Here is a 22,502-nt window from a genome sequence, read left to right on the forward strand (position 1 = left end):
ACTGCTGATGTGTTTTTTCTTTGGCCAATCACTGGGATAACTGAGTTGGAAAACCTTTTCTAGTAACATGAATGTAGTCACAAATATGTCATCTTCTCATACCTTTATGGAAAACCAGTACAGCATTCCTGTCTGTCTTCAACAAAACTAATTAGCAGGCAAATGAGGGTAGCAGATTGCACAACTCCTTTGGGTTTTCGAAGGAGTTGAAGGAAAAGTCAGCATTATTTGAGCATTGCTACCTGTTTTCCTTTTGCTCCTTTGAAATTCCATAATAAAACAGAGATACAGATAGACACAGAAATCAGGATATAGATCATATGTAATTAAATATTTTCTCTAACAGATACCTTGCAGGCTCATGTTTTTAGTTGCTTTTAAAAATTCCTCTTCTATAACAAAATATTTTGGCCTTAATGCTGCTGATATTTATGCATAGTACTTTGTTATTTTGCATTTTTCTGTTCTTACTTTTATTTCATTTTCATCCAGGGTTTGCAGTAATATGGCAGATTTGTTGTAGAAGCTTTGGTCTTTCTGACACCAATATATCAGTGTGTAATGTGCCTGGGTCCAATTTTGTTGACTTTCCATTTGCAGACATTTTTAATGATCTTACACAGCATTTCTCTTAAGCACAAGAGCATGCTGTAGCTGCATGCATGTGACTGGACAGATTATGATTTTTCAGATTGTACACAAGGTCTAAATCTTCCTGTAGTGCACACTGGAAACATTTTTCAATGTTCATTGTTGGATTGTCCTTCATCTCAAATATTATTTAAGGAAAAAAATCGTCTACATTTTCAAGGGAAAATAAGTTAGAACTTACTTTTGGAAATCCCAGTTGTATGCAACAAATAAAAAAAATAAGAAAAGGACATTTCAAACCGGTTTTTATTCATTATGTTGTGTAAAAATGGACATTTCAAGATAAAAAGTTTTACTAGTGTCTTCACAGGGGCTTTATAGTTTCTATATTCCTGAAAAAAAAATCTTAGTGATGAATGAATTTAGACCTAATACTATGATTTGCTTCCTTTGCTTAAAAGTTTGCAGAAAAGGCCCTGGTTTATTGTCCCCCAGATTAATTTCCTTCCTTGCAAGTATGTTTCAAGTATATTTAGGACTCTGTGAAATGAACTGGAGAAAGAATAAAGCCCTAAATAAGTTAAATAAATAAAAATAAAATTAAAAAACAAAGAACATCAGTCCCAACAGTGCTCATCAGGCAATTTTGAAGTTGTGTATCTGGTTTTGTCTGGAACAAGACTGTACATTGCAGCACAGTGTCTACTAATTCCATGTCATGTTGAAAATTTTAACCCCCAGCTATTTTTTGGTCTGACCTTTTTTATAAAGAACACAAAAGATGTGGAAATTTTTAACATGGGATAAATAGTGTATGTGCATTTTCATTCCAATCAATAAAATCTTGCCTTTCAGAACTCAGAACATTTATACTTTAAGAGATGAGAAATAATATCCAAGAGGATGTTCCATTAAGCTGAGTAGTAAACATCATAACTGAAATAATTTTGAAACAAATTACTTTCTTCAATGTGTTTCAGAAAAAAAAAGAGACATCAGCTTAAGCATATTGTTGTTTACTTTTCCAGAACAATACTTCTGGTCTACTAAAAAATACATGAGAAGAATCACTCATCAAGTCAGGCCTTCCACAAAGTGTATATTTTTACTCCTGGAAATATTCTGTGTCTGAAACATCAGCAAGTTATATAATTTTACTTGCCAGAAACACCCTTTCTTTTCAATTGGGGTGTAGAATAGGAATGTAGTTAAGACTGGGTAGGAAAGTGAGTAGTTCCATCTGCTAAGGTGCTGAAGATATGAGTTTAAGCTTTTCTCTGGACTTCCATTTACATCTTAGTTGTACGAAGGAAGGAATCAAAAGTGAAGCTAACCACATCAATCCTTGTTTTCCCAAGGATCTGGTGCCCTATAACTATCAGGTCATTATATACCTATTCCAGTATATGGACCCTGTCTTCTCTCATATGGCAAAAAGGAAGGAGTTGGATTTTAAGTAAAGTCAAATTTCATCCTCATGGGTCTTTCTGATTTCTTTGTAGATATTTCACACAGTGTGAAATAACAGAGTAACAATGGCTACCTCTTGGCTTCCCAAACACTCCATACTTCCAGCAGTAGAAAAACATACTTGTACAGCCCTGGAACTTTTCTGCTTCCAGTGATATGGAAATATTCCAATTTCTTCATTTCAATCCATCCCAGTAAGAAGTCAGATGTCCTGTGAACTTTCTCTCTCATTTTTTCCATCCTTAAAAATTCTCCCGTTTTCTCATCTGCCATGCCCAGTGTTTATAGTGAAGGAGGAGCCATGAGAAAAACCTCATGGCACCTGTTGGAGACAGCAAAGCAAAGATAGTTATGTACTGCTCATGGAACCCCTTCAAAAATTCAACCCATAGTGTCTAAGCATTTTTAATTTCCAATCCATCTGATTCTGCTTATTGGTGATAATGACTGATGGTAATGTGGTAAGCACGTGAGTTCAGGAAGGAAAAAAATAAATAGGTTGTGATGAGGAAACTGTTTAAACAATATGAAATTGCCAAATTTAAATGTGCCCTTTAAACAAATCCATCCTCTCTACCTCTCTTTTGTAAGTTCTGTAAATATGTCACTTCTTGTTTTCTTTAGTTTCAGACTCTTCTTATCTCTTAATAGGGTTTGATGGAAATATCCCACTAGCTTTTTCCCCCTTTTTCAACATGTCCAGTGAAGCAGGGTTACAAAAACCAGGGCTACACTGAAAAACTGCTATTTGCATGATCATATCTCTTGCCAATTTTCACTTCTGCTCTCAATTTTTTCCACACAGCTGATTTTAATAGCAATAACAAAGTTTCTGATATGCACAGTATGGTTTTTTGAACTTAATTTTAAAGAAGTAGGCTAAAAATTTCCAAAGGCAGTTTCTAATTCTTGGTGTAGTGATGATTTAAGCATCCAAATTAAGACAAGTGAGAGCCTATTTTAGAAGTGCTGAGCATCAGCAAGTCTGAGTTCTAGAGCATTAAAACTCAGCACAGTCAAGGGATCAAGCAGGCACTTACAAGCACTCCAAATCAGAGATTGCTTTTGGAAAATTTAGCCTTGTTTCTTAAGGGTGAAATCTTGGCCTTTCAAAACCAATTACAAATCTCCCAATGACTTCAATAGGCTTGGATTTCACCCTTTATATTTTATAGGAAAAAACAAGCAACATCATACAGAAGTTTCTCTTTTATGATTTTCTTGATGTTTGCTCAACCCTGGCTCCCCTTTAGGTAGGAAAAATCATGGTTTTAATTTAAACTCCATAAAAACAAATAAACAGTAGCTTAATTACAAGGGTGGATGGGATGTTTCACAATGCTTAAACTAATGTAGTAAAACACCAAGTGTTTGAAAAAACATTCTTAAAACTCAGAAAACTTTAAACTGTAGTGTGTCTTCTCCTCCCTGTTCCCAACAATGCTGGAGTTGCTAATTTTACAGCACAAATGGGAAACTAATGACAATTCCTAGTAAAGTAGGTTCCATTTATTTTGATTCATGCCAACAGCAGTACTGTAGAATAACATTTTTAACTGCTTTATCTGTAGTAGGTGTTCCAGTATGTACTAACACAGATTGTGTTTCTGCTCCAACTCTGTGATATTGATCTCTTCCCATTTATTTGGGTACGATAATCTCATATTCATAAAAGTCCCATGTTTGTATGAAAATAAAACATTTCTGTGTCTATACCAATAATTTATAAAATACTTTTAGTAGTTGTCATCCTTAAAGATTAAATCCTTCCTGATGATTCCACAGAGACAGTATTACAATATAAAATCTGAAACACAAAGAGGGTATCTTTTTTTAACATACAGACAGTCTCTTAGTCCTTGAATTTCTCTGATCAGGTGAAAATGGACAAGTAAACCTTAGAGCCTACAAAACTCCTTGTAAAATCTTGAAGATTCTTTTACTCTGTATCTCTGATATAATAAGAAAGGTTATGGTCTGCCAGTTCAAACACTGAATGACTTATGTATCTATTCCAGTGCTTCCACTTGCCCATTTCTCCATGTGCTCACAAAACAAGGATTAGCCATGATAACATAGAAAATACAGCTCTTTGTTTTTGAACATGTACATGTCTAATCTATGTTGACTGGTTTTCCATAGGAAGATTAGATATAGAAAGTTTTTTATCTGATGACTCTGTGACCACTCCCTTTCGGGACTAGAGCAGAACCAAGAACATTGTTGGTCCACATATGGAAGGTTTTTGCATGGAAAAAGGTTTTGAGAAAAAATGCATCACCTCTTTGGGGGGTAGGATAATGATAATATTGTCTTTGAAACTTATGCTGCTCCTCTTTTCTTTAAAGGTCAGAGATTTGAGGACAGATTTCCTTTCCACCTGCGGAAGGTGGTGTCAGCAGTGCTCATATTACCTTTATATAATTTCACTTGGTGCATTAGCACTAGTGGCCAGACAGTCAAGAGGCCTTATTTCCTACTCAGATTTGTTCCTTTAGCCTCACAGCTAACTTAGAGAACAACTAGTCTTTATCAGCAATATGCTAGAGGCAAGAAAATTTGTCCTCTCCTATTTCAGTGGTTGGTTATTTTCAAATGAATTGGTGAAGTGTCTATGGCTGGAAGGTCTCATTTGTGGTGGCACAAGAAGACAGACAACCTTTGATCATCATGCCCAAAGCACAACACTGGATTCCATTTTAGAACACAAGAGTAATTTCAGAAAGTTTTCCTTCAACAGCCAGCAAAGGTAAAATAACAAGACATTATATATAATAATGGTTCCTTGCTGTGTGCCTAAGGGCCATATTTTCATCTGAGCTCCCCAAAGTCACAAACTTTCTTTTGTAAATTATACTCATTGCCATTCAATATTGATGCTAAATTTTAGTCATCCTGTTAAACTACTTTTTTTTACTGGGTTTTAACCAACCAAAATACTACTGGTTATTTCTATAAATAAAGGAGAGCATTCACCCTGTGTATTTTATCTGGATCTGCTCTTGGACACTGCAAACTTGTTTCCAGGATCTTAAAAGTCTCTTAATAGAGGATGTATCTTTACCTACCCACCTATCAATTCTATGTTTATAATGTTCCTAGAAAATATGCTCAGAAACTAATGTGCTGCACTAGACCACTTTACCTTTTGCCTGGCAATACTCCTGAGGCATCTGTTCTCAGATCAAGGGAACATTGAAAGGCCTTAAATCTGATCTCTCAGACAGCTGTGCTAATTTAACTAAAGGGGCTACAAGAGAGGATGGAGAGGAATCTATAAAATATTTGGCTGACATTTGAAAAAAGAGATAGGATGTTTTCTTGTTAACCTTTAGAGCAGCCCATTACATAAATTGTGACAATGTTCTCAGATTAAATGAGACTGTATTCTGTCTTAGCTCTAAATTTATCACTTCAGCAAATGAATTCTACTGTAAATTCTGGCAATATATCTTTTAAAGAATGTTGTTTATCTCACTGGGGAAGCAGAGTGCTGATAAATAAGGAGCACAGCCTTTTGGGTGAAACATGGCAAAGATGGATTGAAAGGAAGATTCAATAGCTTTCTTGCTTCAGTGTAGGAATGTTCCATGTTATATGTCTGATTAAATTACAGGTTTCTCATAGTATTTCTGTAAGTTCTGAGATGATAAGCAAAAAAGATCTGTTACATGTTGCTTTCTCATAGCATTTGATTATGTGAATTCTAATTACATATAAAAACATTTGTACAGAGTTCAATGGTGAATGGTTGTTCAGCAGCAGCTTCAGCTCCCACTTAGGTTTCCATTTGCTCTAAATGAATAATTTTCACCAACTTATGTCTATAAGAGCAGGCTGAGAATGGACATTTTAATAATTTAATTTTAAGTTCTCCTAAAATTAAAACAACTTTAATAAATTTTTTTAAGTCCCCCAAACACTAAACCCTGCAATAGTTTCTAAACAATTAAAATTTCTTTGTCTTCATTCCAAAACTGAGTAATACAAGAAGCTGAAATATAGAGAGCTTATGGAAATCTAAAAGGTCCAGGTGAATCTTTAGGGACAGAGCAGAAAAATGTTGGGGAAATGATTTTAGATTAAAATATGAACATATGATGTAAGAGTCAGAAATTTTATCAGTGGCTGTCAGTTAATTAGAACTTCTTACTAAAAAATTATTTATTTAATTTCTGTAAAAAAATATTTGAAAAGATCAATACATTAGCTATTAATAAACTAAAGAATATGAAGCTTCATTCCATTAGGATGAATTATGAGTTTTTGAGACCTAAAAATCCCCACTTTCAATATTAGTGCCTAAACTGCACTGTGGAAGGAGTAAGGATTTGCTAAAAGTCAAGGGGTTACACACATTTTAGTGTTCAGAATACTTTGATTATTCAAAGGGTAAATTGTAAGACTTGTAAGCTCTGCAAGCTTCAAACTATAATTGCATCACTTATACAAGTAATGCCTACTTGCTTAAATAAAGTAAAAATTCTTCCTTTTAGGGGAAAAAAATATTTTTGGTAAGGTTTTGTGTTCTGAGGGAACTGAAGAGAGCTGACCAGAAAGCAGAAGTATACAATCCTACCAGTCCCAGACACTAATTTTGTTGATAGTTGCAGTGTTATTTTATCTTTATTTATCTTTATTTAGAAAGTTTGTTGGGTGATGGTGACTAATAGCTGAACATCTGGATGCAGTGACCTTTAAAAGCCTCTAGTCATTACTGTGCCCAATTAAACTCAATATCAACAGAAGTGCTTGCATTTTGACTGGACTAGTATAAATCACTTTGCGAATCCATTGTGCAAACAGGGGAAGTATTACCATCCTGGGCTCATTCCCCTCTAAATGACTTCAGCAGGATGGGTCAGGAGCTAAGGGTTTGTTTTGGTTTTCAAAGTACAAACTTTGACAATTAAGAAAATTAATTAATGAAGTTAGCTGGACCAAATAGCTCAAAAACTGCATCAAGGAACACAACTGGAATTTATCTAAGTCAAACATACAAAAATTATCTGGGATTCACATCTCATACAGAGAGAAAATAACTTTCAAGAAAGCTTTTTAAAGGCCTAAGTGGATAAACAGCTATCTCATAAAAAGGATATTAGCAGTAAACAGGGAGTCTAACTGGAATGGGAAAACAAGCGATCATTTAGGGAAGTTTGACTTTAAAGGTCAAAAAGTTCAAGAACAAAGCGAAAATTTTGAAAAGCCAAGCTGGGTTTGCCTTTACAAAGGAAAATAAAACAGGTGAGCAGATAGCTCTTCTAAAAATGTCTAAAATGTGCAAGTCTGGCTCCTGTTTGCTGAGGGTCATTATAAGAGACAATCTAATGTGGCATCAGAGCCCAGCATTCAACTGAGCAAGGAAGAAGGAGATGGGTGGGCCAGAGAACAGCTGAGGCACCCCCAGACTCAGGATTCAGGCACCTCCAAGAGACAAGAAGAAGCCATGGGCAGGCTTTGGCCAGCAGGAGGGGTTTAGATCCAGGCCAGGGAGGGTAACCAGGGTGGCTGGGCAGGACCATGAGGACAGGGCTGAGGCCAGGCTGGGACAGCAGCTCGGCAGGGGCCATGCACAGGGTTGGAGCTGGGCTGGAGATGTGGCTCTGGCTTCTCTGGGATGGGGACTGACAGCTCCAGGAGCTGGGATGCCATCCTGCACTGCACCAGGGGCAGGGAGGGGCATTTGTTTCCAGAGTTTCCCAAGTGTTAAATTTTAGGCAGGGTAATTAGAAGCATGGTTTTCTCATGCTCCTTTAAAATCAATGGGAAAAAAATCGTCTATAAACAAAAGCTCAAACTCTCTTAGATGTAATTTGTGCCTGCAATTTCATGTCTCTCCATCAACAGGCTTTGGGCAGTTTCTGTGTTCATGTGATGTGAAGTGATATGCTGAACTTGGGAGGGCTGGAAAGCATTGTTTCAGACCTTCAAGAAAATGGACTCAGAATGTAGCATGAAATAATAAAGATTCTGTCAGGCTGAAGATTTGAGTTTATAGCTAGAAGCTGTACAACAAAAAATTGGTATTTAAAAGATGAAAAATGAGATCTCGGGTGGCTGAGGAGCAATTGTTTAACCTTTGTATTATGGAACACCTGGAGAAAGTGTAATTGAAGATTTCATAATAAACAGAAAATGACATAATACACAATGAGTTTATCAAAGTTAATCATGGCATGCCAACAGAAAACTTTCTATTTTCCAGACAGTGCACATATCCAAAGAGCTTCATGGTATCATGTCAGATAGGAAGCTTTTAATTTTACTACAATAAAATTATGGAGTTGTGAGATAATAAGTAAGTAAGTAAGTGAAATAACAATAGGTTGTGGTGAAGGTAACTGTCAAGCTAGACACACTGTTACTCTTTGGAACTAGTGTTGTTCAGTATTTCTAATTAGTAGTTACAGAATAAAAAGTAGATATATTTCCATAGAGCTTTTCAATAATTAGAATATGTTGTGTGTAGCCAGAGTGGGTGTCACCTTATATTTTGTAACTGCCAAAAGTCCTGTTCCTTAATTGTCAGCATTGGTGACCTACCCAGAGCATTTTGCATCTCCTCCTAGCCCAGATATTTGAGTATCTGGCAGAAGTGAGGCTGCTGTGTGTTTGTATCTTGCCCTGGGGTAGTCTTAGGAGAACTACTAATATGAAACAAATATATAAACATTATATAAATATATACATATAAACAAATACAAACATTGTCAATGTAATAATGATGACTTAGAGCACTGAAGTGTTAGGAATAAAACAAAGTCCAACAGTACAATATTACATGTGGATCTCAGAAAAATATCATATTCAACAGTCATAAATACAGACGCAGAGAAATATCAGGTACTTAAATTTAATCTTTATGAACATTGCTTGGAAAAACCCAATCCCTTTATTCTGGTGAAGGACAGAGAGCTATTGCTGTCCTCTGCTAGCCATCTCTACTAGCAACAGGAAGCTGGCAAAAATAAAACAGATTTGGAGTCATTGACCTCAGCTTAGAAACTCTAAGGGAGCACTAATATTTAGAAATATGCAAAGACTCCAATAAATCCAGCAGTCTTACAGGTTGTGTCTAAACTGAATTTTAGGTGTGAATGTAATGTGAATAAAAATCTCCGTTCCTGGTAATTCAGATTATGAAGCAAGACTAAACAACTGCTTGGATTGGATGAAATTTCCCAAATGTCATGTTCTGCAGAGGAGAAAAGCGAAGAAGGGAATATGATTTCTACCTATCATGGAATGGATGTTAATTGAACTGAAGAAGCAAGTGCTTCATTATTTGCAAAGCAGAACTAAAAAGGCTGAAAGGAACAAAAGTATAATTCAGAAAATCATAATAGGAAAAGACACAGAACAATATTCTCTCACAGAAGAAAAAAATTATGAACACTTGAATTTAAGCCTCTTAAAAAATTTATCACATTGTAAGGTTAAAAGCCTTCAGATTTATATCTGGTTGAAGAATGAAAGATAAAGGAATATATTTAAACAATTTGTGAAGTAGAATTGTAAGCAAAACTAAATAGGCATCTAACTTTTAAATATTCTTGAAAAATATGTACATGAAAATTAAGCATAATTAATTTCATCCTCTTACCTTATATCTGTTTATAAAAAGTACCAAAAGGAAAATGAACTGCAGTGATTTCTAACCTAACTATGTAAGTATCCATGGACATTTTGTCAGATATTGCCTTGCTGAAACTAAAACTGGAAAACCTTACAGCTAACCTTTAGGCTTCAGTTTTCCTATTTTCTCCCTCCTTTAGATTTTATGGATTTATTCCAAAGACAATTTAGAAGTAAATGTCTTATTTCTTTTTCATCCAGTCTAAGTCTTTTTAAAATTCAGATATCTGCATCACATCTGTGGGAAAAAAGCATATGCCATTATTGAATTTTATAATGAAAGAGAAGAACTCTCTAAGTGATCTTAAACTGATGAGAAAAATTGCACATCAAATATTGTCACAAGAAAAAGTGGGAGAAACACATATTAATCAGGGCAGCTGCTGTTTTCAAATAGTGTTCCTGACAACTTGTTGCTATTGCTAAATCCAATCTCTGCAAAAGCTATATGTTTATATACATTGCATGAGGAAGGTATAGTATAAATCTGTGGTGTTGAGAACACTCAAGACCCAAGTCCTGAGACAAGACATGCAATTCATTGGCTTGGATTCGTGGTTTTAGATGTCTGGAAGGTGTCTCAGGGCAGAAATCAAAGCCTTCTGCCACAGCACTCCCCACAAGTTAACATGACACTGGACATGTCCAGCCTGGCCCTCCATGAGGCAGCGCTGTGGATGGTAAGAAACATGACAGGGCTGTGCCCAGGAGAGGAAGCGCTCATTAAGAGGTTTGCAAACATTGCTATAGACTAAAAGCAATTTAGGGTTTGCCACAAAAGCTGCAGGCAGTGAAACATATTGTGAAAAATCAGTTTGCATAGGTACCCTCAGTTGCTGAAGGTGGGGTTTTTAACAGCCCTTGCAACTGTTCCTAATAAAATCAATTGGCAAGTTTTCCCCTAGATCACTGAGGAAGAAAGAACAGCAAAAACCAGAACACATTTCTTATGTGGTCTTCTGTCCAAGATCAGGATCCTCACAATTCCCGAAAATGCCCATGGTAATTTGTTGACTGCAAGGAACTGTTTTCCTATTTAGTGCATGTTTCAGCCATGGCATGCACTCAGGTCCTGTGTGTTGAGTATTTGTTGCCTGCCTTGAGGGACACTCGCAAAGAAAGAAAGAGCACACCACATGAGACTATGCATTATCAGTGGTGGTGGGAGCAAATAGAAGCTGCAAGGTGTTATGAAGTATTTACCTTTGACTGCAAGATCCTGCACTTGGATTTAACAAATTAGCTTCTCAGAAGTTTGCTCATCTGAGCAGCAGCTGTTTGCCATATGGATCAAAACTGTATTTGGCAAATGGAATCACTTCCTCATGCCCATCTGATTTTCATGTAGTCATATATCAGAATGTTTAAGGGAGGAGTTTGCTGGCCTGATGAGAGTGGTTCAGCTGAGATGTGTTTATTTTGTATCCCAGTTTTCTTTTTTTTTTTTTTTTCTTTCTCCTACATAAGAATTAAAACCCAGCAAAACAAAAAGTCCTTAAAACAAAGCTTACAAAGTAATATGAGGAAAACAAAAGGTAGTGGAAAAGCATGTGAGAAATATGTTCTAATCTTAGTAAAATAAGACAAATACTCTGAGTGAAATTCTGTCCCTAAGGAGCAGAGACAGTCCTTAAGAAACAGTGTATTTTTTATATCTCCTAAATACTGGATTGCTATCAAGAGATATGATTATTTAATCAAAGAATATGAAGATGATTAGTGTCAGTTGTAATATTAGTGCAGGAAGCATTAATAGTTTTAATACTTTAAAATGTTGACAAGGAATTTCTCAGTTGAACAAATTATGGTTTAAGTCTATGGAACAGGATTATGCAAATAGAAAGAAAAAAAACCCTTGTATGAGTTATAATCCTATGAGCACATAATTTTAGTTATAAACTTCTAGCACTGCTCATGTAAATCTGTCACAGCAGATTTTATGCTTTTAATGAATGAACAGAGCCTCACAACACCTTCTGGTTGTTATGGGTTAGAATTGTTGGAACCAGTAACTAAAACGAATGAGATTATGAAATGTATTCGTGGACATAATGCATATCCAGATTTACATATTATGTTCACATGTTCCCATATGGATTCCTACACCAACAACACGAATCACAGAACATCAGAGAGATGATACATACATAAAAATTAGGTAACGTGTAATTGTGGATTTATTTATAATTTTGGGATGCTGTTCTCCTGACGAGAACACCGGTTCATTGACCTCTAGAGCTCTTGACTCATGACTTACCTAATCAGAACCTTAGCGACACAGGGAATGAATTTCTATTCCTGTAAATTATTTTTATTATTTTTACTTTTCTAGATTTTTTTTTTTTACAAATTCCTATTGCTTTTTATTATTCTACTTAATTTCTTAAAAATTCTTATTGATTGCATATTACATCACAAACATACGAACATGGGGCTTTCATGTGTTTCCACTGGTTTCTGAATGGTTTTCTATTTCACTTCTAGTGCATTAAAGAAAAAAAAATTCTGTCCTTTTCCTACTTTTTGTTTCTTGGGATGTATTTCCTTCATTCTTACAATTTTTTCCTATTAATTTATCTTCTTGCAAGCAAAATCAGTAAGAAAATTTCAGCTAAAAATATTTAAGTTGAAGATACTCAGAAAGGTGGGCATTTGACTATGAGGAAGCAAGTACTTCCAGAATACTTTAAGGGCAATCAAAAGTTGCCCTGAAATTTATTCTATGAAGCCTGATTGATAGTGACACCAAATACTTCTTTACTTCTAACAATTCTACAGTGAAACACAAATGATTACCTCAGATTTTAATTCCCAAACCCTGGACATCTAGCATTAGGTGAAATGAATACAACCCACAATTAAGAACAAAGAAAGGTACAAGTGAGAGGCTCACATAAACATTTCCATTGGAAAAATATCCTTTAGTAGGGAGCCATTATGTTTTATTTATATTTTCTTGCTTGTTTGTGACCAGTCAATGTGTGCACTCTGTGGTAAGTAGCAAAATGGTGTTTGTGCTGTTCCACCAGCACAGCTGTTGCTGTGGGATGTGACAAGTACCTGAACGAGCTCTCAGGAGATGTGCACCCAGGAACCTGGGCTTCCTTTGGTAAGGCTACAAGGCAGAAATATGTAGGAAATGTAGGGTATAATATGGCATAAATATGTGTGATAGGCAGAAATACATATTTTCCCATCTATGTAAGAGACAATCATAGGTGTAATGAGTTGCCTCTCGTCTAGTAGTATTTTTTTAGGCTTCCTGGACTCTAGAATATATCTGAAAGTTTTCTTATGTTTCCTATTTTCACTTCTGGTTCCCTGGTGTATATATAAAAATGTCTTTTTAAATGGATTTGTGGGTAGGCAACCTTCCATTCCAAACACAGATGGTACATCTGCATTTATTATTTAGACATGCTAAGTGGAACACTTTTTTACAGACTATTGTAACTATACTATTTTTCTCACTGACTTAATCCATTTGGATATGATGCAGTGACTCTTATTTAAAACAGAATATTTGTGCTCTATTACCCATTAAAAAAAATGAATAAGCAAACGGCTTTATCCTTTTTCTGCAGTTGCTATTCCTGCTTGACTGTAGAGATTTTTACCTACTTAGAAGGCTGTATCATTGTCTTGATACTCATCAAGTATATGATCAGTCTTGGTTTAAACAGTGTGATGAACTGCTGAAAAATTATTTTCCTTCCTGTTGCAGCCATGTCATATTTGACTGAATACTTGTTTTACCATGAGTGCTAATTCACTGGAATTTTTGCTGGCCAGACAACCTATGATTTTCAGTTTGAATGTGCATTTTTTCATCTTGTCATTCTCTTCTTTGAATTCCATTATAAAACCTAGCTATTCATTCAGACTTGATTTTACAAGGCAGAAATTTATATTTTATCTTTGTTTTTGTGAGTGTTTTAACTCAGTATAAAACTGTATAAGTTTTTTATCAATAGTTTGTAAGTTATTTTGGAGTCAGCACCCTTTGAATCTCTTCTATTTTTATATAGTCCCATACACCTAGAGCCAAGAAAGTTCTTTTGAAAAACTATCTAAAAACATTAGTAGTCCCATAGATATGACTGAGAGATAACCAAGGATAACCATATTTGTAACCATATTTTGTTACCTCTTTGAAAATGGGTCACCCAGAGTCACAGCCAGATAATGTTATTGAGATGTGATCTTTGAGAGCAGTAGAAAAGCTGATCCCTGCTGTTAAAGCTTCATCTTTGAACAGGCTGCTGTTTACAGAGCTGATACTCTATCTGTATTAGGATACACCAGTGTGATAGAACATTTCAACCTCTTAGTATCCTCCTACCTCCTTAAGAACTCTCTTTGAAAATCTACCACAGAGGAGTATCTTTGGTTTGACTGTAACCACATTTCAGCAGTTATCCATGACCATGGACAGGATGGCAGGCAGCATCTCAGTATGCACCTAAAATGCCTACTCTGGGATTTAGCCACTAGATTTTTCCCTTGGAGTAATGATTCTTTGTTAACTTTTGTTCTTGTAAACTTCTCTTCTAGTGTTTCCTTCATAGGCCAAAATTAATTCATAAATCTTAGCCCAGATTAATGTATTTTTAAATTATTAAATATTTTAACAATACACAGGAAGATTGTGGGGTTTTAATAAAATTTTTAAAAGAGAAGAAAATGAAAAATAGAGGAGGAAAGAAAAATAGAGAAGAAGGAAGAAAGTTAAAGGAAGGTTGTGTTGGAGAGAGATAATATTAAATTCCATATCCAGTGTCAGTATCTACTGACAATGAGGCATAGAAGTGGTTTACCTCAGCAATTAGCACTCAAGGTAATTTAAAAATGTGATATACAGCATCCAACATTTTGGTTAAACTATGCCTCCTGTTAAAAATCCGAAAATTATTTCCAGATACAGACAGGTTTCTATACCAGTCCTTTCAGTAGGACTTTATCAAACATTTTTGTTATAAAATACAGATTAAATGTCGATAGTGTGTTTTCTATTTTAATCTTGGGAAAGACATACCAGATTCTCTTATTTCCCTTGGAGGAGTTATAAGAAAAATAGTTTAAACATTTTTCATCTCAGGCTGAGTGACATATCCCTGTATTTCCTGTGGGTACTCAATGAACATTATCAGTGGTTTATCTGAAGTATTTCTTTAACTGAAGGACATGTGTATAAAATAATCTCAGGCAAAAATAAAGAGTGTTGCCATTACTCTTTAACATATAAAGTGAAACTACATTGGTTTATCTATTGGGAATAAATTAAGAAATATATTGGAATGCCAAAGAAATGCAAATCAGATATGTGGTATGTGAATCTACATATTTTCTGTATTGATGGTTTTACTTCCTTATTAAAAATTGTTTATTCAAGGGTTTACATGAATTGTTTATTCAAGGGTTCACATGAAAAACAAGGACAGAAAGGTTATCAGGGTTTGGTTTGGCCTCTTTTCTTCTCGAGAAAAATAATAATATTGCAACTCTGAATATTCATTTTTCCATAGTATATGAAAAAAGCTATTTTTTTCCAGAAGGAAAAAGAAACTTCACAAAATTGTATATTTGGAAATCTCTTGCTATGCTGATTTAGCTTATATTTTTGCTTAGCTGTTTGCATGGGAACCATCTCTGCAAAGAGAGAGAAAAAAGTCATAAATCATTGGGAAGATAATTAATTTCCTAGCACCAAAAGTTGGTTGACCATCAAATGTTGGCAAGTTGGAAAACATTCTAAAGAAATATCACTGAAAACTTGTTCTGGATTTATTCTTTTCCCTAGACAACCTTTACTGATTACTGTCAGATAAAATTCCTTGTCTATTTGGACTTTTCCCTCGACCTGATCCTCAGACTCTTAAAACCCAGTGTTACTGATCTGGGGAGTTAAGAGATACAATGAGTATTAATCAGTATATCACTACTGTAAGAAAGACTTCAAAAAACTTCCAGTAAAAATACAAAGTCAGAAATTATGTCTTTTAGTTTAGGGCACAGTACAACTGATATTCAGAAGAGAAAAAAACCAAAAAACTTTTCCATAGTGTTTTCTATGCCACTATTGCAAATGTTTTTGGTTTTTTTCCTTTATTTTTCTATACATCAATCTGATCAATCTGATTTTATGAATAAAAAAAACTTATTTAATAATATATCAAAAAATTGAAATAGGCCATCATACCAGCTTGCTTAGCAGTAGTAATCCAAATTCAAAATCTTTTTTATTTGGTACATTTTATTTTTCATATAAAGAACAGGTTCAAAACTTCAACAAAGTTCAGCAAAGCTGCAGACAGCTTTAGAATTGTAACTTCAGCCCATGGACATCCAAAGTCTGTTTCAGTCTTATTTTTGCTGCATAAATTGGTAGCAAAAACCTCAGCAGAAGAATATGCTAAGGCAAGAATATACTTTGTCATTGTTTAATGTGCAGTGAAGCCTAATCATCCATGTTCAAATTTCACCTATAACAAATAAGCTTGGCCAACCGTTTAACTCCATGAAATGTGGGGATTTGGTACTTAGTAAAAAATTTTGTGCATAGCATTGAGGTATAGAATATTAAAAATAGCCTGGAAAAGTGAATATGTTTTATTGGCATAGCAGATGTGGAGCAATCACACCGTTATCAGCATCATTTCACTAGCAGAATCGCAATAGCTCTGGCAAGAACTTAGGAGACAAAGGTGGGCTGACTAAAGGGTTTTTTCTTTAAAATATAAAAAAAATGACACAGCAGAGAAACTTAACAGTTTGCCCTAGTCTTCCTTTGAGAGTTCCTGTCCTGATTCTTCAGCCACATGTCCCTTTTCCCTACTTGACTATTTTCCAGTAGCTGCATTACAGAGCTCGTATCCCAAACAAGGAGACTTTGATTCAAATAAAGTACCCAAAGCTTATTCTTTAAAAGAAGTCAAGCTGAGATTTCTCCTTTGATAACATCTTTTCTGATATCCTGGAAAGCCCTCTGTCTCTGGGCTTACAAACCTTAAACCAGGAAAGATCAGTATTTTATGGCCATGAATCATAACTTCTTTTTTGTTTGTGTTTCTTTCTGAGCTGTTATTAATATGGCCTCATGTCTGAGAGACTGCTAGGAAACCGATGAGTCCCTGTGAAGGTTTCTTTCTAAAATCTTTAACAGCACCCTAGGTAGAAATTCTCCTCTTTGATATGAAATCCTAGAGAATTTACTTTTGACAGCAAGTTCTGGAAGTCTTCAGTCTCTGGAATTCAAAGAGCTAAGGCTTTTGTCTCTGGATTTTTGAATTGCTGAAGTTGTTCCATAGCATATTATCTACAGTCAAAGACCAGTTTAATTTTATTCTTTGGTACTCTAAACTTATTGAAAACACTTCTAAAAATTTATACCAGTCTGAGATATATTAATAGTATTTTTATAGCAATATCTCATTTTTATTAAACCACTGTATATTATCTTTTTTATTATATCTTATTTCTCAGCATCAGTTTTGGTGGTGTTTTCTCGGTTTATCTGGCAATGACTTTTTTTTACAGAAGTATCATATTAGAACATAAAGATCCTTTGCTTTTAGCCACTATTTTACCTCCTCTAGGAGGGATAAAATGTATGCTATACCGAACCTGTAAGAAAATTTTCCCAAATTGAAAGCACACATTTCAGTTGAACAAACCAATTCATGGGGCTGAATTAACATGTCTGCATTGCTTTTGTCAAAATTTTCCTGGAATAACTGTGGTTTGTTTGGACTTTTTATTGTATGTTATATATATATATTTAATTTCAAAGTAAAAAAAAAAACAAAAAAGGGAAGATTTGAAATCCATCAAAATTTTATTTTGTTTTTGAAATAAAAACAATTACTGAAAATAAAAAATACTCTAGGAAATGCAAAAATTATTCTCCATTTTGGGATCTGTGAAAGCACCACAGATGGTGATAACGTAAAAAGATCTCAGAAAAACTATCCTAGGTTTTATGGTTTAACCAGGTAAATGAAAACAAATATTCAGCCAGGGGTGTTCAGTGGTTTTGCTTAAGCACATTCTTGGTTTTCACTGACTTAAAAAATGAAGGAGGAGGGGTGAATTATTTGTACATATAAAAGAAAGCTTTAATATACTGTCCAAATGACATCTATAAACACCTTACCTCAGGCACTAAAATTATTAAAATTATTTAAAAGACAGATAATTTTAAAGACAACATGAAAGACAACATGAAAGACAACATGACTTGGAGATTTTCTTAGTGGTTAAATATTTTAGGTGGATAATTTCAAGCTTTTCAACAATAAAGAAAAAAGTACAAATACAAATGTAGATTTTCTTGACCATGGTCAAGTTTTGTACTTTACTTAAACATGCAAAGCAATGATGAATTTCTGAACCAAAACACAACCTCAGAGAAATAACTTTAACTATGGCATGTAAATTAAGGGTTTCTAGGGCTGTTGCTTCATATCAAACATACTCAGCTTCTGTTTTTTTTTCCAAAGGCCAGTACCACAACTTAATTTTAGTAGACCAAGGTCACAGAGAGGTTCATCTTTTCTTATATTCTTGTACCAAAAAAAAAATAATTAAAAAGCTATTGTAAAGGGTTTGCAGTTCAAATTAGGCCTCGAGTTATACAAAGTACATTAGAATCTATTTACCAGTACTACTGTGATACTTATATCTGCAGACTTTCTTGGGGCTGCAGACACTAATAGCAGAGATAAAAAACAAATATTAATTAAAAGTTTAGCATTCTTCATCAGTATACCTAAAGTCTGATTATATACAAGGAACAAAATCTTTTGAGTTGAGTGTGGAGTTTTTGGTGTTTCAAAATGCAGATAACCATAGTGCAGCAAGTCCCACAAAACTTCAAATGGATATTACTGGAAATTTTAATGAAAATAGTAATTTTGCAGGCATATCTCCATATAGATAAAAATAAAATGTGTGGAAATATCCAAATTTTGATCAGATAAAATTTTAATAGATATTCCTACTAATAGCAATGTGGTGTATATATTCTTTCTTTCTTTCTTTCTCTTTCTTTTTCTCTCTTTTTTTCTTTCTCTCTTTCTTTCTTTCTCTTTCTTTTTCTTTCTCTCTTTCTCTCTTTCTTTCTTGCTTTCTTTCTCTCTCTCTTTCTTTCTTTCTCTCTCTCTCTCTTTCTTTCTCTCTTTCTCTCTCTCTTTCTTTCTCTTTCTCTCTCTCTCTAATATTAGAATTACTAATTTCTGATGGGCTGCATTATCATCTGCTGCCCTTGGGTACCATTCCATAAATTACTTAAACGACATTCACACCAGAACTTAAAAATTGTTCTGTTATCCATCTTAACTCTTCTTACTTATCATATAGCAAATATGAGAAAAGCAATTACCATATGTCCCAGGCAGGAAAACCATAAAGGATTTATGCTGTTAACTGACTGCAGGGATGAATGCTGGATTACCTGGCTTGGGTTTAGCAGCTGGGCCTGAACACCTGGGACTCTGGGTGCAGGAAGAATTGTAAATTATCTATGTTTGAATGTTATGAACACATATGAATTATAATGGGTGGAATCAAGCCCGAACAAGCCACTCTGGAGCTTGTCTTCATTCTGGGGTTTCCCTGGTGGGGAATCAACACAAAGCCTCATGTGAGGAGCCACACGTTCCCTCTCCACCACATGGGGCTCTCCACGCTTGACTGGTGTGGTGAATCTGCCCTCTGGGACCAGCAGGTCAGATCTGCAACATTTAGTATGATGACATGCAAAGTCCTTTGGACTGAATCTAGAATAGTAGACCGTGAAGTTTCTGAGCCTTTGCTTTCAACTGGACATTAATTCTCGTGTGTGGATCTTGTTATCCATTTCTTCCTGCTCCTCCTTCCAGTCTTCACGCCTTATTTCCCTTTCTTTTCCTGCAGGAAAAAGGCATGGGTATTATCTTGGAAAGTACCACGTGTTCCTAGAGCTTGGTGCTGTTACTCTGCTTAAACTCTGCCTTTCCCAGCAGTGTCAAATCTTGTGGTCCATACCACAGCCTTTTCTGTTCCTAATCTCAAGAACAAGTTATAAAAGAAAGACAATAAAGCTTAATATTTCTTGAAATGTGAAACACAATTGCTTTATTTAAACTAGTCCAGCAGCCTGAGACTTTTCCATCCATCAGCTCTGTGTTTAACAATAATTACTGCAAGCACTTACTTGTTTGGCTTACTCCCCAGTAGGACTTTACCACACTGATACCTATACCAGATAAATCAAGAAGTAAAAAAGATAATTTTGAGCAAAAGTGTTGCTTCATATGAGAGATGTTGGTATATTTAGAAAAGTTTTCTTTGAATCTAATTGTGATTTATTATTTTGTATACATGTAAGGATTCCTGCCCAAACTGTGAATACCTAGCATTTCTGAATAGCAAGTTACATCTGAAAAACAGATTCAACTGTGTTTATGGTCAGAAAAAAGAATATAAAAATAGCAGTTTCTATGTGTTTCATCATGTCTGCTTACTTTTCCAACCAAAATAAAGTTTTTTCAAAATTTTTCACTCGTGTAGGCAATCCAGAGCAAATATATCTTTGGTAAAGTGTGCAGTAACTCTTTTATTTTCAGATAACATCTGCAGCAATGTTATGCTACTTTCCTAATACAGAGCTACACTGATTTGAAAGCCAGGTTATCAGAGCAAGTTTGCAGAGCTGCCAAACAATTAGAAAAACCCAACAACCCAAAAATCCCCACTCTCAGATAAGCCCCAAAAAACAGAAATAGAGAAAGAGATGAATAGGTCCAAAAACATGCCCTCAAAAGGTCAGAAAACAAAATATTATTGCATTAAGCCTACTATTTTTGAATATTGTATTTCAATTTTTAGTTACTCTATGTGAAGACTGAAACTGAATATGGAATACTTTTTGAAAATTTAAGCATGAAAATGTAATTTTTGCAGCTTTCCTTCATATTGAAAATTCACTTCAAGGTAAAATTTGATTGAATTGATACAACATCATGCTTCCATTGCAAAATATATGAGGCAAGAAGAAGCAGAAAAAAAACCATGCTGCATTTTGCATTATATGATGTGCCATCAAAAAGCATTTTCCTCTCATAGATCCAGATGCAAATCTTTGTCCTGACTGCTGACAAATAGAACATCTGAATATAGAATCTGTAGGATCTCTCTCATTCTCATGTACCTTCTGTCTCTGGCCCTCCAGTCCATGTGCCCTGACTTCCTCTGAGGGGAGATATTTATGGCAGAGGTATCGTCAAGTAGGGCCCAAAATTGGACAAATGAAGAAGCAGGATTATGGAATTACACCTGCCCAGCACAATATATGCAGCTGAAGAAGCTTATGACCAGAACTTGAACTCTCCTACAGAACTGAGACACATCATTAATAATCCACATTATAATTAATAGAATTAATAATAGGAATCCATATAGGAGAATATTTCCTCCATTAAGGAGCACCTTAGTCCTCAAGAGATACACAGCAATCTTCCTAAAATTTAGAAGGAATCTGAATGCAGGCCCAATGTTCCTCTCATGGAAGTCAGTGGTAAAAAATTCTACTTTAATGGTCCATGGTTCTGTCCTCTGCAAAAAAGGTCACTCAGCACATGCATGGACAAGAAGTCAAATACATCTGGTTAACAGAATGTGGCTATTTTGGGCTCAGAATAGTGATATGGTTATTTTTGTTGCTTTTTGTTTATACTTATGTCTATCTTTGGCAGTGAGAAAAAAAGAAAACAAAACCTGAGAAATCCATGTTTTATGAGTTGCAGTGGACAAGGATTCTACACAAGGTTGTTGGCCTGTGGAATACATGTTCTCTATTTCTCAGGTTGTACATCTCCAAGAAATTCCTGGAAATTAACTTTTACTCTTGGAAGAAAAAAAAGGGAAAAAAAAATCAACTAAAACCCCCAGAAATAATGCTCATTCTGCAACAGAAAGTATTTTTTTTTTCACACTATTGTGTTTTTCCTGTAATACCAAATGTTCAAAATATTTTCTTAACAGACTGTCTCTCAACTTGCTTTTGTCACCTTACTTTCATTTTGTAAGACAGTAACTCCCAAATGGAAATTTTAACTTTTGCCACTGGGGCACAAACTGGGTAAAAATCCCACTCCCATATATTGGAAATACTTGATTAAAAGTTATCTGTGGATCAGGAAACAACTTATTCTTTTAAGAACAGCTGTTTCACTCAAAGGTGCTAATCATCGATATGGGCTAAGGAGTCCGGGCTGGGAAGGAGACACATTTTTCTGACTCATGGCACGGGGCCACATGTAGGTCTCTGGTTTATTTGTGGAAAATGGAGGGAAACAGTTTCCGCTGCTGTCACACACTCCTGCCCTAGATGGTAGGTGGATGCATGGGAGAAAGGAACAGTTTAAATTACAGCAAAACTTTTCCTCAAGTGTTTATTTTCGAACACTTGCGTGTCATGAAGGCCGGTCTCATGACTTTAAACAAAACCCAATGTCATTGCTTCCATGAGGTTAAAATGAAGTGCAAGAGAAGAATTACAGTGACTTTGCCTGCGACAGAAGGAAGGTCAGGCATCGCTTTGGACTGAAGCTTGTCTCCATGGAGCCACGCCAGCAGCTGATACTTGACCTTTAAATTCCCCAGAGCTGCCACAATTTTGGGGAAGTGGCATTTGTCAGATGGCCAAAGAGGGTGATGGAAAGGCCAGGCCGGTGGCAGCCGTGGGCAGGTCAGAGGAAAGGTGTTTCCTTACAGTGAAATTCTCCATGGGGTGGGAGAGTCCCAGTGAAATGGCTGTGGATGGA

This window comes from Parus major, chromosome 1A (assembly GCF_001522545.3).
Source record: "Parus major isolate Abel chromosome 1A, Parus_major1.1, whole genome shotgun sequence".
Taxonomy (NCBI): domain Eukaryota; kingdom Metazoa; phylum Chordata; class Aves; order Passeriformes; family Paridae; genus Parus; species Parus major.